The following is a 16,556-nucleotide window of genomic DNA, read 5'->3' on the forward strand; positions in this document are numbered from 1 at the left end:
TAATAACTTTATTATTGCCTCTTGGGCATATTTCCTTCAGTCTCCCACTTGCACTAGAGTCAATAATCTAGTTCACATCGCCATGTGATTTAACACCAATAGTTCACATCACCATGTGATTAATATCCATAGTTCACATCTCCATGTGACCAACACTCAAAAGGTTTACTAGAGTCAGTAATCTAGTTCACATCGCCATGTGATTAACACCCAAAGAGTACTAAGGTATGATCATGTTTTGCTTGTGAGAGAAGTTTAGTCAATGGGTCGGCCAAATTCAGATCCGTATGTATTTTGCAAATTTCTATGTCTACAATGCTCTGCACGGAGCTACTCTAGCTAATTGCTCCCACTTTCAATATGAGAGTCATCTAGATCGGTGTCAAAGCTTGCATCGACGTAACTCTTTACGACGAACCTTTTGTCACCTCCATAATCGAGAAACATATCCTTATTCCACTAAGGATAATTTTGACCGCTGTCCAGTGATCTACTCCTAGATCACTATTGTACTCCCTTGCTAAACTCAGTGTAGGGTATACAACAGATCTGGTTCATGGCATACTTTATAGAACCTATGGCTGAGGCATAGGGAATGACTTTCATTCTCTTTCTATCTTCTATCGTGGTCATGCTTTGAGTCTTACTCAATTTCACACCTTGTAACACAGGCAAGAACTCTTTCTTTGACTGTTCCATTTTGAACTACTTCAAAATCTTTGTCAAGGTATGTACTCATTGAAAAAACTTATCAAGCGTCTTGATCTATCTCTATAGATCTTGATGCTCAATATGTAAGCATCTTTCACCGAGGTCTTTCTTTGAAAAAACTCCTTTCAAATACTCCTTTATGCTTTCCAGAAAATTCTACATTAGTTCTGATCAACAATATGTCATTCACATATATTTATCAGAAATGCTGTAGTGCTCCCACTCACTTTCTTGTAAATACAGGCTTCACCGCAAGTCTGTATAAAACTATATGCTTTGATCAACTCATCAAAGCGTATATTCCAATTCTGAGATGCTTGCACCAGTCCATAGATGGATCGCTGGAGCTTGCATATTTTGTTAGCACCATTAGGATTGATAAAATCTTCAGGTTGCATCATATACAACTTTTCTTCCAGAAATCCATTCAGGAATGCAGTCTTTATATCCATTTGCCAAATTTCATAATCATAAAATGCGGCAATTGCTAACATGATTCGGACAGACTTAAGCATCGCTACGAGTGAGAAAATCTCATCGTAGTCAAAATCTTGAACTTGTTGAAAACCTTTTGCGACAATTCGAGCTTTGTAGATAGTAACACTACTATCAGCGTCCGTCTTCCTCTTGAAGATCCATTTATTCTTAATGACTCACCGATCAACGGGCAAGTCAATCAAAGTCCATACTTTGTTCTCATACATGGATCCCATCTCAGATTTCATGGCCTCAAGCCATTTCGTGGAATCTGGGCTCATCATCGCTTCCTCATAGTTCGTAGGTTCGTCATGGTCAAGTAACATGACCTCTAGAACAGGATTACCGTACCACTCTGATGCGGATCTTACTCTGGTTGACCTACGAGGTTCGGTAGTAACTTGATCTGAAGTTACATGATCATCATCATTAGCTTCCTCACTAATTGATGAAAGAGTCACATGAACAAATTTCTGTGATGAACTACTTTCCAATAAGGGAGCAGGTACACTTACCTCATCAAGTTCTACTATCCTCCCACTCACTTCTTTCGAGAGAAACTTCTTCTCTAGAAAGGATCCACTCTTAGCAACAAAAAAAACTTGCCTTTCGGATATGTGATAGAAGGTGTACCCAACAGTTTCTTTTGGGTATCCTATGAAGATGCACTTTTCCGATTTGGGCTTGAGCTTATCAGGCTGAAACTTTTCACATAAGCATCACAACCCCAAACTTTAAGAAACGACAACTTTGGCTCCTTGCCAAACCACGGTTCATATGGTGTCGTCTCAACGGATTTAACGTGAATGCAGCTGTCTCTAATGCATAACCCCAAAACGATACTGGTAAATCAGTAAAAGACATCATAGATTGCACCATATTTAATAAAGTACGGTTATGATGTTCGGACACACCATTACGTTGTGGTGTTCTAGGTGGCGTGAGTTGCGAAACTATTCCGCATTGTTTCAAATGAAGACCAAACTCGTAACTCAAATATTCTCCTCCACGATCAGATCGTAGAAACTTTTATTTTCTTGTTACGATGATTTTCCACTTCACTCTGAAATTATATGAACTTTTCAAATATTTCAGACTTATGTTTCATCAAGTAGATATACCCATATCTGCTCAAATCATCTGTGAAGGTCAGAAAATAACGATACCCGCCGCGAGCTTCAACACTCATCGGATTGCATACATCCGTATGTATTATTTCCAATAAGTCAGTTGCTCGCTCCATTGTTCCGGAGAACGGAGTCTTAGTCATCTTGACCATAAGGCATGGTTCGCAAGCATCAAGTGATTCATAATCAAGTGATTCCGAAATCCCATCAGCATGGAGTTTCTTCATGCGCTTTACACCAACATGACCTAAACGGCAGTGCCACAAATAAGTTCCACTATCATTATTAACTTTTTATCTTTTGGCTTCAATATTATGAATATGTGTATCACTACGATCGAGATCCAACAAACCATTTTCATTGGGTGTATGACCATAGAAGGTTTTATTCATGTAAACAGAACAACAATTATTCTCTAACTTAAATGAATAACCGTATTGCAATAAACATGATCAAATCATATTCATGCTCAACGCAAACACCAAATAACACTTATTTAGGTTCAACACTAATCCCGAAAGTATAGGGAGTGTGCGATGATGATCATATCAATCTTGGAACTACTTCCAACACACATCGTCACCTCGCCCTTAACTAGTTTCTGTTCATTTTGCAACTCCCGTTTCGAGTTACTACTCTTAGCAACTGAACCAGTATCAAATGCCGAGGGGTTGCTATAAACACTAGTAAAGTACACATCAATAACATGTATATCCAATATACCTTTGTTCACTTTGCCATCCTTCTTATCCGCCAAGTATCTAGGGCAGTTCCACTTCCAGTGACCAGTCCTTTTGTAGTAGAAGCACTTAGTCTCAGGCTTAGGTCTAGACTTGGGCTTCTTCACTTGAGCAGCAACTTGCTTGCCGTTCTTCTTGAAGTTCCCCTTCTTCCCTTTGCCCTTTACTTGAAACTAGTGGTCTTGTCAACCATCAACACTTGATGTTTTTCTTGATTGCTAACTTCGTTGATTTCAGCATCACGAAGAGCTTGGGAATCATTTCCGTTATCCCTTGCATATTATAGTTCATCACGAAGTTCTAGCAACTTGGTGATAGTGACTAGAGAACTCTGTCAATCACTATCTTATCTGGAAGATTAACTCCCACTTGATTCAAGTGATTGTAGTACTCAGACATTGTGAGCACATGCTCATTAGCTGAGCTATTCTCCTCCATCTTGTAGGCAAAGTACTTGTCAAAGGTCTCATATCTTTCCACATGGGCATGAGTCTGAAATACTAATTTCAACTCTTGGAACATCTCATATGCTCCGTGGTGTTTCAAAAACGTCTTTGAAGCCCCGGTTCTAAGCCGTAAAGCATGGTGCACTAAACTATCAAGTAGTCATCATATCGAGCTTGCTAAATGTTCATAACGTCTGCATTTGCTCCTGCAATCGGTCTGTCACCTAGCGGTGCATCAAGGACATAATTCTTCTGTGCAGCAATGAGGATAATCCTCAGATCACGGATCCAATCCGCATCATTGCTACTAACATCTTTCAACTTATTTTTCTCTAGGAGCATATCAAAAAATAAAACAGGGGAGCTAAGCGTGAGCTATTGATCTACAACATAGATATGCTAATACTATCAGGACTAAGTTCATGATAAATTAAAGATCAATTAATCATATTACTTAAGAACTCCCACTTAGATAGACATCCCTCGAGTCATCTAAATGATCACGTGATCCAAATCAACTAAACCATGTACAATCATCACGTGAGATGGAGTAGTTTTCAATGGTGACCATCACTATGTTGATCATATCTACTATATGACTCACGTTCGACCTTTCGGTCTCTAGTGTTCCGAGGCCATATCTGCATATGCTAGGCTCGTCAAGTTTAACCCGAGTATTCTGCATGTGCAAAACTGGCTTACACCCGTTGTATTTGAACGTAGAGCTTATCACACCAGATCATCACGTGGTGTCTCGGCATGACGAACTTTCGCAACGGTGCATACTCAGGGAGAACACTTATACCTTGAAATTTAGTGAGAGATCATCTTATAATGCTACCATCAAACAAAGCAGAATAAGATGCATAAAGGATAAACATCACATGCAATCAATATAAGTGATATGATATGGCCATCATCATCTTGTGCCTTTGATCTCCATCTCCAAAGCACCGTCATGATCACCATTATCACCGGTGCGACACCTTGATCTCCATCGTAGCATCGTTGTCGTCTCGCCAACTATTGTTTTACGACTACCGCTACCGCTTAGTGATAAAGTAAAGCAATTACAGGGCGATTGCATTGCATACAATAAAGCGACAACCATATGGCTCCTGCCAGTTGCCGATAACTCCGTTACAAAACATGATCATCTCATATAATAAAATATAGCATCATGTCTTGACCATATCACATCACAACATGCCCTGCAAAAACAAGTTAGACGTCCTCTACTTTTTTGTTGCAAGTTTTACGTGGCTGCTACGGGCTGAGCAAGAACCGTTCTTACCTACGCATCAAAACCACAACGATAGTTCGTCAAGTTAGTGTTGTTTTAACCTTCTCAAGGACCGGGCGTAGCCACACTCGGTTCAACTAAAGTTGGAGAAACTGACACCCGCCAGCCACCTGTGTGCAAAGCACGTCGGTAGAACCAGTCTCGCATAAGCGTATGCGTAATGTCGGTCCGGGCCGCTTCATCCAACAATACCACCGAACCAAAGTATGACATGCTAGTAAGCAGTATGACTTGTATCGCCCACAACTCACTTGTGTTATACTCGTGCATATAACATCTACGCATAAACTAGGCTCGGATGCCACTGTTGGGGAAAGTAGTAATTTCAAAAAAATTCCTACGCACACGCAAGATCATGGTGATGCATAGCAACGAGAGGGGAGAGTTTCATCCACGTACCCTCGTAGACCGTTAAGCGGAAGCGTTATGACAATGCGGTTGATGTAGTCGTACGTCTTCACGATCACCGATCCTCAGTACCAAACGTACGGCACCTCCGCGTTCAGCACACGTTCAGCTCGGTGACGTCCCGCGAACTCACGATCCAGTATAGCTCGAGGGAGAGTTTCGTCAGCACGACGGCGTGGTGATGATGTTGATGAAGCTAACGTCGCAGGGCTTCGCCTAAGCACCGCTACGATATGACCGAGGTGGATTATGGTGGAGGGGGCAACGCACACGGCTGGGAGAGATCAATGATCAACTAGTGTGTTCTAGGGTGCCCACCTGCCCCCGTATATAAAGGAGCAAGGGGGAAGGCCGGCCGACCCCTGTAGGGCGCGCCAGGAGGAGGAGTCCTCCTCCTAGTAGGAGTAGGACTCCCCTTTCCTACTCCTACTAGGAGGAGGAAAGGAAGGAGGAGAGGGAGAAGGAAGGAGAGGGAGGAAAAGGAGGAAAGCGGGGCCGCCCCCTAGTCCAATTCGGTTTGGGCTAGAGGGCCGCGCGCCCTGCCTCCTCTCTTCCACCACATGGTCCATGAGGCCCATTACTTCTTCCTCGTATTCCCGTAACTCCCCGGTACCCCGAAAAATACCCGAATCACTCGGAACATTTCCGACGTCCGAATATAGTCGTCCAATATATCAATCTTTACGTCTCGACCATTTCGAGACTCCTCGTCATGTCTCCGATCTCATCTGGGACTCCGAACTACCTTCGGTATATCAAATCACATAAACTCATAATACCGATCATCACAGAACTTTAAGCGTGCGGACCCTACGGGTTCGAGAACTATGTAGACATGACCGAGACACATCTGCGGTCAATAACCAATAGCGGAACCTGGATGCTCATACTGGCTCCCACATATTCTACGAAGATCTTTATCGGTCAAACCGCATAACAGCATACGTTGTTCCCTTTGTCATCGGTATGTTACTTTCCCGAGATTCGATCGTCGGTATCTCAATATCTAGTTCAATCTCGTTACCGGCAAGTCTCTTTACTCATTCCATAATACATCATCCTGCAACTAACTCATTATTTGCATTGATTGCAAGGCTTATAGTGATGTGCATTACTGAGAGGGCCTAGAGATACCTCTCCGACAATCGGAGTGACAAATCCTAATCTCGATCTATGCGAACTCAACAAGTACCATCGGAGATACCTGTAGAGCACCTTTATAATCACCCAGTTACGTGGTGACGTTTGGTAGCACACAAAGTGTTCCTCCGGTATTCAGGAGTTGCATAATCTCATAGTCATAGGAACATGTATAAGTCATGAAGAAAGCAATAGCAATATACTAAACGATCAAATGCTAAGCTAACGGAATGGGTCAAGTCAATCACATCATTCTCTAATGATGTGATCCCGTTAATCAAATGACAACTCATGTCTATGGCTAGGAAACTTAACCATCATTGATTCAACGAGCTAGTCAAGTAGAGGCATACTAGTGACACTTAGTTTGTCTATATATTCACACATGTACTAAGTTTCCGGTTAATACAATTCTAGCATGAATAATAAACATTTATCATGAAACAAGGAAATAAATAATAACCTTATTATTGCCTCTAGGGCATATTTCCTTCACCATGGAGATGCTTCCTTCTGGCCTAGCGCGGTTACGGACATATTTCTTTAGGACTCCCATGAACCTCTCAAAGGGGAACATATTGTGTAGAAATACGGGGCCCAGAATGACAATCTCGTCGACTAGATGAACTAGGACGTGCGTCATGATATTGAAGAAGGATGGTGGGAACACCAGCTCGAAACTGACAAGACATTGCGCCACAACACTCCTTAGCCTTGGTATGATTTCTGGATCGATCACCTTCTGAGAGATTTCATTGAGGAATGCACATAGCTTCACAATGGCTAATCGGACGTTTTCCGGTATAAGCCCCCTCAATGCAACCGGAAGCAGTTGCGTCATAATCACGTGGCAGTCATGAGACTTTAGGTTCTGGAACTTTTTCTCTGTCATATTTATTATTCCCTTTACATTCGACGAGAAGCCATACGGGACCTTCATACTGAGCAGGCATTCAAAGAAGATTTCCTTCTCTTCTTTGGTAAGAGCGTAGCTGGCAGGACCTTCATACTGCATTGGAGGCATGCCGTCTTTTTCGTGCAAACGTTGCAGGTCCGCCCGTGCCTCCGGTGTCTCTTTTGTCTTCCCATACACGCCCAAGAAGCCTAGTAGGTTCACGCAAACGTTCTTCTTCACGTGCATCATGTCGATTGAAGAGCAGACCTCTAGGTCTTTCCAGTAGGGTAGGTCCCAAAATATAGATTTCTTCTTCCACATGGGTGCGCGTCCCTCAGCGTCATTCGGAACAGATAGTCCGCCGGGACCCTTTCCAAAGATTACCTGTAAATCATTGACCATAGCAAGTACATGATCACCGGTACGCATGGCGGGCTTCTTCCGGTGATCTACCTCGGCTTTGAAAGGCTTGCCTTTCTTTCGAAATTGATGGTTGGTCGGAAGAAATCGACGATGGCCCAGGTACACATTCTTCCTGCATTTGTCCGGGTATATACTTTTGGTGTCAGCTAAACAGTGCGTGCATGCGTGGTATCCCTTGTTTGTCTGTCCTGAAAGGTTACTGAGAGCGGGCCAATCGTTGATGGTTACAAACAGCAACACATGCAGGTTAAATTCCTCCTGTTTGTGTTCATCCCACACACGTACACCGTTTCCATTCCACAGCTGTAAAAGTTCTTCAACTAATGGCCTTAGGTACACATCAATGTCGCTGCCGGGTTTCTTAGGGCCTTGGATGAGAACTGGCATCATAATGAACTTCCGCTTCATGCACATCCAAGGAGGAAGGTTATACATACATAGAGTCACGGGCCAGGTGCTGTGATTGTTGCTCTGCTCCCCGAAAGGATTAATGTCATCCGCGCTTAAACCAAACCATATGTTTCTTGGGTCACCTGCAAACTCAGCCCAGAACTTTCTCTCGATTTTTCTCCACTTCGACCCGTCAGCGGGTGCTCTCAACTTCCCGTCTTTCTTACGGTCATCTTTGTGCCATCGCATCAACTTGGCATGCTCTTCGTTTCTGAACAGACGTTTCAACTGTGGTATTATAGGAGCATACCACATCACCTTCGCAGGAACCCTCTTCCTGGGGGGCTCGCCGTCAACATCACCAGGGTCATCTCGTCTGATCTTATACCGCAATGCACCAAATACCGGGCATGCGTTCAAATCCTCGTACGCACCGCGATAGAGGATGCAGTCATTAGGGCATGCATGTATCTTCTGCACCCCCAATCCTAGAGGGCATACGACCTTCTTTGCCGCGTACGTACTGTCGGGCAATTCGTTATCCTTTGGAACCTTCTTCTTCAATATTTTCAGTAGCTTCTCTAATCCTTTGTCAAGCACAGCATTCTCTGCCTTTCACTGCAGCAATTCCAGTACGGTACCGAGCTTTGTGTTGCCATCTTTGCAATTGGGGTACAACCCTTTTTTGTGATCCTCTAACATGCGATCGAACTCCAGCTTCTCCTTTTCACTTTCGCACTGTCTCCTTGCATCAACAATGACTCGGCGGAGATCAGCATCGGGCACAATATCCTCTGGTTCCTCTTGAACTTCAGTAGCTTCCCCTGTTGCAGCATCACCGTATTCCGGGGGCACATAGTTGTCATCGTCCTCTTCTTCTTTGCTCTCTTTCATCATAACCCCTATTTCTCCGTGCCTAGTCCAAACATTATAGTGTGGCATGAAACCCTTATAAAGCAGGTGGCTGTGAAGGATTTTTCGGTCAGAGTAAGACTTCGTATTCCCACATATAGGGCATGGACAACACATAAAACCATTCTGCTTGTTTGCCTCAGCAACTTCGAGAAAATTATGCACGCCCTTAACGTACTCGCAGGTGTGTCTGTCACCGTACATCCATTGCTGGTTCATCTGCATGCATTATATATAATTAAGTGTGTCAAAAACCATTACAGAACATCATGGATAGATAAGTGACCAAATTAATAGAAGTTCATCATCACATTAAAACCAAAGCACATACATAGTTCTCACTGAACAACATATAGCTCTGCAGAGCATCTAATTAAACCATACATTGAAACTATGTAAAACATTTCAATGCAACAACAAATGCGATCATAATCGCAACCAAGGTAACAATTGATCCAACGGCATAATGATACCAAGCCTCGGTATGAATATCATATTTTCTAATCTTTCTAATCTTCAAACGCATTGCGTCCATCTTGATCTTGTGATCATCGACGACATCCGCAACATGCAACTCCAATATCATCTTCTCCTCCTTAATTTTTTTATTTTTTCCTTCAAGTAATTGTTTTCTTCTTCAACTAAATTTAACCTCTCGACAATAGGGTCGGTTGGAATTTCTGGTTCACATACCTCCTAGATAAATAAAATCTATGTCACGTTGGTCGGCATAATTGTCATAAACAATAAATGAACCAAATAGTTATAAAAGATAATATATACCACATCCGAATCATAGACAGGACGAGGGCCGACGGGGGCGGATACCAAAACCATCGCACTATATAATAACAAGCAATAATAAAAGTAAGAAATTAGACAAGTATCTATCTAAAGTAAGAATTTTTTTCTTTCTGAAAGAAGATAAGAACAAGAGGCTCACCACGGTGGTGCCGGCGACGAGATCGATGCGGGCGATCGACGGCGGTGAAGACGGGGACGGGACGTGATGAACCGCTAAACCTAGACAAATCTCGAGGAAAATGGAGCTTGGAGGTCGAGCTTCGAGAGGAGAAAGCTTAACTAGTGTGGCTCGGGCATTTCATCGAACACCTCATGTGCATAGGAGGTGGGCTAGAGCACCACAAAACTCTCCCATCACCGGCCAGGAAAAACAGAGCAGTGTGGAGTGCTCTGCTACGGCGATGGGGTATATATAGGCAACTCATTGGTCCCGGTTTGTGGCTGGAACCGGGACTAAAGGCCCCCCTTCTGTCCCGGTTCCAGCCACGAACCGGGACCAATGGCTGTGGGCCAAGAGCGAGGACCATTGGTCCCGGTTCATGCCTGGAACCGGGACAAATGGGTCCAGACGAACCAGGACAAATGCCCCAGGAGGCCCGGCCGGCCCCCTGGGCGCACGAACCGGGACATATGCCCCCCATGGGTCCCGGTTCGTGACTGAACCGGGACTAATAGGCTGGCCAGGCGCCAACCAAAGCTCCGTTTTATACTAGTGTGAACAGTAAAATCTGAACTAAAAGAAACAAAAAAAACTCTGAGTATTGTTGTGAAAAAATTTGATAATTTTTTTCAATGGTTGCAAAATTTCATCATAGAATGACAGTCGTGGAAGTCCTAGCAAAAATAAAAATCAGCACTCCAAAATGCTTTTGAAAATAACATTTATGGAGCATCGATATTTTTGCCACGACTCCCACGAATGTTATTTCGTGGTCAATTTTTGCAACCACTTAGGACATTTGTCGATGTTTGACAAAAAACATTCATATTTTTTTTGAATTTATTTTCAATATTTTGGGAATTTTACTGTTCATCCGAAATCATTTGAGCTCGAGCTGAGAAGCATCACCTCCCGTCTGCAGCCTCTAATGGTTATGGTCAAGTTGACCAACACCTGAATTTTGCGCAGCCTAGATGCCTTGCTGCTTTTCTCTCTTTCACGTCTATTTATTCTCGAAGGAAAGCACGTATGCCGAGATACATGTCCTATCTATCTACTGGATCATGCCATCCCACGTGCAAGAGCACACAGCTACGGGATCCTACAATGTCGCCACAAGCGGATTGAACGCATCGGGCCTATCAAAATCCCCTGAAAAATAGCTAAGATAAAAAGGTGGCTATGGCACGTAAATGAGACTTGCGCCTAATGGCCGTTTATTTCAACTACCTGTAGCCAGAAGGCTAGATGAGAGTGTAGACAGAGTGTTTATTCAGGTTTAGGCCCTTACGATAGAGGTGATACTATACTCCTGCCGGAATTGAGGGAGATTAACCACTAACCACCGTCAATCTCCTTGATAGGCCTGCCGCTGATCTCCTTCACCGTGTTGTCGAGGATTTGCCATCCTTCAACACCACTGAGCCCCTTTTGGCATCTCTGAAGGACATATTCCGCATCGACGACTTAATATGGTTGGTTGCCAAGTCAGATCACATCGATCAGACACGAAAAGGGCATCCATTATGTTTGCTCTTTCATGGGAAAGGAGCCCATCCATGACAACAGGGAGAGCACCCATGATGTGTTATCTTCCATGGGAAGGAGCCCATATGTGACAATAGGGAGGGAACCAATGATCTTTTTAGAGTAAAATGCATCGAAAGACAAAAAACTATTGGTGGTGTGTCAGTTTAGTCCTATAACTTTGAAACTGCAGTTTTGGGTCCTAAGACTATTAAAGGTGTGTCAGATTAGTCCTATAACTTTGAAACTGCAGTTTTGGGTCCCAATACTATTTAAGTTTGTTCATCTCGGGTCCTAAGCTTGCATGGTCAGCATCTATGGTGTTGTTTTTTTCAAATGAGCCCTTTATATGTGTTTACTTACCCAAAAATGGTACGTACGCTTCCACGTCATAGTGTGTGTTGCAACCTATAAGCCCACCACCTGTGTAGAAGTTGCTCCCTGAATAGGCATGGGTGTCCACCGAGATGAAGGGATTTTCTCATCTTGAGGCCATGAGCTGTAGGGCAACCTCGCTTAGAGGTTTTGGCGCGGTCGTCGGAGAGACCCCGAGCCAGTCGATATGGAGAAGGACATTCCTCTCCCTCGGTGCGGGCACCAGGGAGACCCCCAAGCCAATCGGGATGGAGGACGTCATCCCACCTCTCTCTCTCTCTCTCTCTCATGACATCGATGTTGCCCCGCCACCCTTACTTTAGAGCTAGTCGTGCAGGTTGTTGTTTGGGCACAAGCATGGCCACATGTGAAGAATTATCGCTGCTGTTGGACAACGCAGAGGAGTGCACGAAAACCAGAAAGCTGGCGCAAAAGTCGGCGAGAGTGACGCAGTCCCAGCAGCAGCCATAGGTGGATAGCAATTGGACGTTGTGCAACCGGTCTACTCTTCTCACCAGAGCTCAAACTGTCATGCCATTGACGGCCTCCATGCTGTCGCCTCTAGGCATTTGTGCGCGGGAAAAGAAGAAAGCGTGAGAATAAGGCGAGACAATGCTCTAGGGGTTTTCTTGCATATTTACCTTTCATAAGTTAGCTTGGTGGGTCCATTGGGTCCACATGGTAACATTCCAAGCATCTCCAAGCGACACGTCGGCGGGTCAATGCAGGCCATACAAGCTTAGGACCTGAGATGAACAAACTTACATAGCTTTGGGATCCGAAATTGTAGTTTCAAAGTTATAGGACTAAACTGACGCACCTCTAGTAGCTTTAGGACATAAAACTACAGTTTTAAAGTTATAGGACTAAAGTGACACACCTGCAATAGTTCTAGGACTCATAATGCATTTTACACTAGAAAAAATGTTCTTCACTTTTTCATAAATGTTAATCCGAGCATTTCAAAAAATATGTTGACAAGTGTTCAACTTATATTTAAAAAAATTAAATGTGTATATAAAAAAAGTTGACCATGTATTGAAGAAATGTTAAACTTGTATTTAAAAAAGGTTAAATGTGTACAGAAATAATGTTGACCATGTTTTCAAAAAGAAATATTAAACATGTCTTTGAAAAATGTTAAATCGGCATAGAAAAATGTTAACCATGTATTCAAAGGATGTTAAACTTGTCACTAAAAAATGTTAAGTATGTATAAAAAAATGTGGACCATGTATTCAAAAAATGTTAAACCTGTCGTTAAAAATGTTAAATGTGTATAGAAAAAATGTTGAAAAGATGTATTCAAGGAATGTTAAACTTGTGCTTCAAAAATATTAAATGTGCATGGAAAAAATGTTGACCATGTATTAAAAGAAAACTGAAGAAAATAGAGAAAAAGAAAAGGCAAGGAAAACCAACGAAAATAGAGAAAACCATCAAAAAATAAAAGTAGGAAAAAACCCGGAAAACCTATGAAAAACCAGGTTCCTTTGCTTTAAGGTGGCCCTACTATTTTAGAACTCACAGACTGTTACTCAGTGGCTTGTGACGCATCGCAGCATCCGAGAGATCAAGTTCGATCCCTAGCATTCCCATTTTTCTCCTATATTTATTTAAAGTTTGTCACTAATGGCCCTACTCATTTTGTGGATTCTTCAGGCGAGAGGTCCTTCGGTCTCGCCCTCTGAGTCGCTTCACGTGAGACAGAGGGGAACAACGCTGACCAGTGGCGTGAGTTGGGCCCAGGCTGCAAGAGCCACAACGTGTTGTCGGTTTTTTTACGTTTTCTGTTTCCACTCATTCCTTGTTCTTTCTTTTTTGCTTGCCTCAAAAAAATGTTTTCATTTTTGCTCATATATTTTAAAATATACAATTCAAAATATTTAAAATAAATTTATTACAAAAATCAGTCTACGTAAAACATTAGAAAATGTTGAACAAGCAATTGAAAAATGTTAAATGTTTATAGAGAAAAATGTTTATCATTTATATGTAAAATGTATAAAAAATATATAATATTTGTGAAACAATTTGATCTTGTATTTAAAATATTTTAGTCAACGTTATGGAAAAAATGTTGAAGTAGTTAGACGTGTATCGAAACAAATGTTGAACATGATTAGAAAAATGACGAAATTTTTTCATCATGTATATTTTTTTTAACCAAGTATTTTAAGAAATGTTGATGATGTACTTGAAACGTTTTAATCAAGCATTTAAAAAATGTTAAGTGTGTGTAGAAAAAATGGTTACCATATATTCAAAACATGTTAATCTTGTAATTGAAAAATGTTAATCAAGCATATGAATTTTTAAAAAGTATGAATAGGAAAAATGTTGATCATGTACTCGAAAAATGTTAATCTTGTATTAAAAAAATCAAGCATTTGAAAATCGAAGGTTGACCATGTATTCAAAAATGTTAAAATGTATTGGGAAAATGTTAAACATGCATTAGCAACAATTTCTTTACATAAATGAAAATTGGAGAATGAAAAAAATAAAAAATAAAATATCAATAAATAAATACAGAAAAGAAATAAAAGAAACGACATAAAAATAAAAACCGAAGAGACCAATGCAAAAAGATTAAAAAAAAGAAAATCAATGAAGAAACCAAGAGTAACAAAAGTACATTGAAGTCAAAGAAAGAAATAAAAAACCAAAGGAAGAAAGAAGGAAATGAGGAAGAAAAGAAAAATGATAAAAACAAAGAAAAGACAAAGAAAAAAACAAAAAAAAGTAAAAAAAAAGATAAGATGCAAGAAAAGAGAACAAAAAACAAAAGAAAATTAAAGGGCAAAATCCGGAGAAACCCGAATAAAAGTGAAGAGAAAAGAAACAAAGAAAACCCGTGCAAAAAGGAAAAAAAAATAGTGTAAAACCCGGCTCTTTTCCTTATAGTAGGTTGCGCCTGACTTATTTAACATGAACTAGATGTTGGCTTGTTGGTTAATTTAGGTTCGATCCCCTGTGTGAGACCTTTTTTACTCTATTTCTTCCATAAATATGCGCTAGTAGTCCGGCCTAATAACTGCATACGTTTCAGCATGAGATCCATCCGTCTCGCTTAATGCGAGATATAGCTCTTGCGCCCCTGTAGGGTGACTGTGCGGCAAGTCCTCTTTGGCCCATAGGTCACTAAGAGTTGGCCTCTGGTTAGGGACCTAGCGCGTACCCCTCCGGAATATCCTATTTGCCACTTGCTGCAGGAATAGGTCGGGGCGACGCATAGGGAGATCAAACGAGCGTTCCAGCGTGGGCTGGCTTCCGACGATTCCGGTTTTACGAACCTTCTAGCTTGTTACCAGCCGGTTTTTTCAGTTTTGGGAACCTTCTAGAAGCTTCCTAACACTTTTTTCTCTGTTTTTTCATTTTTCGTTTTCCTTTTTCCTCTATATTTTTTCTTCTCTATCTTTTTTTTCCTTTTCTGTTTTTCAAGTTTTATGTTTAATAATTTTTCAAAGTATTGAATAAAATTACCATTTGAAAAATGTTCGTATTACGCAAAATTTTCAAAGTTTTAAAAATTGTTCCCATTTTGAAAATATGTTAAATGTTTTCTAAAAATGTTCATGTTTTGAAAAAAATGTTCATGTATTCAAAAAATATTCTTATTTCCAAATTTGTTTCAGAGTTTCAAAAAGATTCTCCATTTTAAAATTTGTTCTTCATTTTTTATTTCTTTTTCTCTCTGTTTATCTTTTCTTTCCAATTTCATTTTTCTTTCTCAGATTTATTTTCATTTTCAAAAATGTTCGCATTTTACATATTTTGTTCAGTTTTATAGAAAATGGTCCTGTTCCCAAATTTTGTTTGATTTGTTTCAAAAAATGTTCGGGAATTCAAAAATGTTCACCTTTTTTAAAATTTTGTTCAAAAACCAAAAGTTATTTGTTTTCAAAAAAGTTCCCATTTTTTAAAATTTGTTCGGCAGATCAAAAAAATGTTCACATCTTTAAGTTTTGTTCATAAATAAAACAATTGTATGGAAATTCAAAAGAAAATGTTCCTTTTTCGTCATTTGTTCACAAATATAAAAATGATCTAGAACTACTAGTTGTTCCCGTTTTTGCAGATTTATTCCAAAGTTTGATCCCTCGCCCACAAATTTTATTTTTAAAAGGAATTTGGCGAATTTGTTTTAATTTTGGCAGCTGTTTTTAGTTCTTTAAAACTGGTGCTGCAAACCTTCCAGAGTAGCTCTCTTGTTTTAGTGGCTTGCGCATTGCGTTCAACTTTAGCAGGTCGCGGGTTCGATTACTAGTTGGCGCGCCCTTTTTTAATTTTGCGATTTTTCAATCCGTCAAGGACAGCGAATGGGCCGGCCCAGTTAACCCGTCTCCTGTGCGAAACTGCACCTCTTTGACGCAGTAAGCCGCACATAGGAGGTCCCAACCCCTCCAGCCTTCCCGGTAGGTAACATTTGTCTCGCCCACCTAGATCGTTTCGTAGCTCCATTTTTTATTTTATTTCCGTTTTTTCATTTTCGTTCTTTCCCTTTTTCCTATCTCTTTTTTATTTTCATTTATTTTTCACTTCCTTTTTTCATTTAGCTTTCCTTTTAATTTTTCATTTGCATTCTATTTTTCTTTACTTTTTGTTTTATTTTCAAAAATTTGTGAACAACTTTCGAAATTTGTGAATTTTTCATAATATCTTGAACAATTTCTGAAATCATGTACATTTGTCGGATTCGAGAATATTATTATGAA

The 16,556-nt window shown here is 40.9% G+C and overlaps 1 pseudogene; it reads right to left on the bottom strand.

The window, feature by feature from the left end:
• LOC141022063 (uncharacterized) overlaps positions 1-8,375 on the bottom strand; it is a 44,874-nt pseudogene extending 36,499 nt beyond the window's left edge.
• Between the last annotated feature and the right edge of the window lie 8,181 nt (positions 8,376-16,556).

This window comes from Aegilops tauschii, chromosome 4, assembly GCF_002575655.3.
Source record: "Aegilops tauschii subsp. strangulata cultivar AL8/78 chromosome 4, Aet v6.0, whole genome shotgun sequence".
NCBI lineage: Eukaryota > Viridiplantae > Streptophyta > Magnoliopsida > Poales > Poaceae > Aegilops > Aegilops tauschii.